At 47.4% G+C, this 2,971-nt stretch overlaps 1 pseudogene across 1 annotated transcript; it reads left to right on the plus strand.

Annotated features, from left to right (window-relative positions):
* The first annotated feature begins 403 nt into the window (after positions 1–403).
* LOC307095720 (nucleolar and coiled-body phosphoprotein 1-like) lies at positions 404–2,447 on the plus strand (annotated as a pseudogene). Its single transcript has one exon. The product of its transcript is annotated as a nucleolar and coiled-body phosphoprotein 1-like (transcript).
* The last annotated feature ends 524 nt before the right edge of the window (positions 2,448–2,971 follow it).

Genomic DNA, 2,971 nt, shown 5'->3' on the forward strand with positions numbered 1-2,971 from the left:
TGATAAGCTAAAACTTTTTAAAAAGCTCAGCATAAAAATAGTGGAAACTTAGAATAATGTCTGCCATAGGTTTCCATCTAGGACCATTGGAGGCCATTGGAGACAAAGTATTGCTTAATAAATAAACATAATATTTGTAATTCACTAGAGCATCCAAAACTCTGATCAAATAGAAGCCCTTCTTTAAGTCCTGCCTATGTGCATTTGCTCACATTATACTCATTGTACCTTGCCTTCACTTATAACTGTCAAACTCAAGCCTCATTTCTTGCAAAAAATATTAATATTTAATACCTCCTTGATCTTTCCTTTCACTATTGTCCTATTTTCATTTTATTTTAGTTCCTCTTTAAGTCTTTTCACAAACTACATTATAATATTTTGTGCTTGTATTGACCGGAGGATGGCGGACACCAGCTTACCCCGCATGGTTCCCAGCGACCTGTAGCCCCTCGTGCTGGGCTTTCTGCATGATAACCAACTCTCAGAGGTGGCCAATAATTTCGCCAAGGCAACAGTCGCTACCCAGCAGAATGCCAATATCTCTTCCTTCTTGGACATCTATAGCTTCTGGCTCAATAGGTCCACCAAGGCTCCAAAGCGGAAATTACAAGCAAATGGACCAGTGACTAAGAAGGCTAAAAAGACTTCATCCAGTGATAGCAGTGAAGACAGCAGTGAGGAGGAGAAAGCCCAAGGGCCTCCAGCTAAGAAAGTTGCTGTACCTGCCAAGCGTGCCAGTCTACCTCAGCATCCTGGAAAGGCTTCAGCCAATGCATCAGAGAGCAGCAGCAGTGAAGAATCCAGTGATGAGGAGGAGGAAGAGGAGGACAAAAAGAAAAAGCCTATCCAGAAGGGAGTTAAGCCCCAACCAAGGCGGTCGAAACTCCTCCTAAGAAGGCCAAGAGCTCTGATTCTGATTCTGACTCAAGCTCAGAGGATGAGGCACCAAAGAACCAGAAGCCAAAGGCAACACCTGTGGCAGCTAAAGCTCAGACTAAAGCCAGCCAAACCAGGCACACCCACTCAAGCAGCACCTAAAGTAGCTAATGGCAAAGCAGCTAGCAGTAGTAGTAGCAGCAGCAGCAGTAGCAGTAGCAGCAGCGATGACTCAGAGGAGGAGAAGGCAGCAGCCATCTCTAAGAAGACTGTGCCTAAAAAGCAAGTAGCGGCCAAGGATCCAGTGAAAGCAGCTGCCACCCCTACCCAAAAGAGTTCCAGCAGTGAGGACTCCTCGAGTGAGGATGAGGAAGAGGAGCAGAAAAAGCCCATGAAGAAAAAAACAGGTCCATATAGTTCAGTCCCTCTGCCTTCTGCTCCCCCACCCCAAAAGTCCCTGGGAACCCAGACTCCCAAGAAAGCTGCAGAGAAGAAACAGCCTGAAGAGAGCAGTGACAACAGCAGTGATGAATCTGATTCAAGCTCTGAAGAAGAAAAGAAGCCAACAGCTAAGGCAGTCATCTCTAAAGCAGCCACTAAACCAGTTCCAGCAAAGAAGGCAGCAGAGAGCTCTTCGGACAGCTCAGACTCTGACAGTTCTGAGGAAGAAGCTCCTGCCAAGCCAGCCAGTGCCACCAAAAATCCCTCAAGTGGGCCAGCTACCACTCCCAAGCAGCCTGCAGCTAAGACAGCCACAGCTCTCAAGCAGCCTGCAGGCAGTGGCCAGAAGCCTCTGACCAGAAAGGCTGATAGTAGCTCCAGTGAGGAGAGTAGTTCTAGTGAGGAGGAGGATGTGGGGAAGGCGAAGAAGACAGTGACTACCCCTAAGGCTAAGGTGATGGCCAAAGCAGCACTATCTTTGCCTGCCAAACAGGCCTCTCAGGGTGCTGGGGATAGCAGCTCTGAGTCAGACAGCTCTAGCAGTGAGGAAGAGGAGGAAGAGAAGGCATCTAGACCCCCAGCTAAAAAGAAGCCACAGAAGACAGCAGGAGCTGTAGCCTCTTCCAAGCCAGCTTCCACAAAGAAAGTAAAGGCCAAGAGCAGCAGCAGTTCTTCAGATGACTCCAGTGAAGAAGAGGAGGAGGAGGAGGAGGAGGAGGAGGAGGAGAAGCCCAAGGGCAAGGGTACTCCTAGACCACAAGCCCTCAAAACCAATGGCACCGCCACACTGACTGCCCAGAATGGAAAAGCAGATAGGAACAGCAACAAGGAGGAGGAAGGAAAGACAAAGGCAGCAGTAGCAGTTTCTAAGCCAGGCAGAAAAAGGGGCATCATCCCCATTCCGAAGGATCAGGGAGGAAGAAATTGAGGTGGATGCTCCAGTGGCAGACAACTCCTTTGATGCCAAGCAAGATGCAGCCGGAGACTGGAGAGAATGAGCCAATCAGGTCCGGAAGTTCACCAAAGGCAAATCCTTCCAGCATGAGAAGACCAAGAAGAAGCGGGGCAGTTACAGGGGAGGCTCCATCTCTGTCCAGGTTAATTCAATTAACTTTGACAGCGAGTGACCTGGGGTGATCCTAGCAAAGCAGGGGTGATGATCCAAGACTACTTACTTTCCCCAGTGGACCTAGGAGCTCTCAGCTCTATTAGGGGTGAGGTATTGGTAAGGATAGCAGCCTAGAATAGGTCCGAAGACATTGTATCGGAACATCCTCTCTGGTCCTTTTCTGTGTTCGTAGTTTTGTACAGACTTGTTTGTGAGTGTTGGGTAGCAAGGACAAGGTAAGGGGAGTGTTCTTTTTAAATAAAAATTAGTTTTAGTTGTCATTCCCTTCTCCCTGTTCTATGGAAGTCCTCATGCTGAGAAAATTGTATATTTTCTATTGAATCATTTCCTATTGATTTTTGTTGTGATTTTCAGAGGTGTGTTCCCATAGATAAAAGCTATTGCCCAAGACATAGTAAAGGTTACATGTGTGAATTTTTATAATTGGAGAATTCTGCCTATGTGAGTGCACATGTCCACATTTCATCCCTCCTATCACTCAGCTCTGGTGAGGGGCAGTTGAGAATGGTTAATGTATATGTC

This window comes from Cnephaeus nilssonii, assembly GCF_951640355.1.
Source record: "Cnephaeus nilssonii genome assembly, chromosome: X".
Classification (NCBI taxonomy): Eukaryota; Metazoa; Chordata; class Mammalia; order Chiroptera; family Vespertilionidae; genus Cnephaeus; species Cnephaeus nilssonii.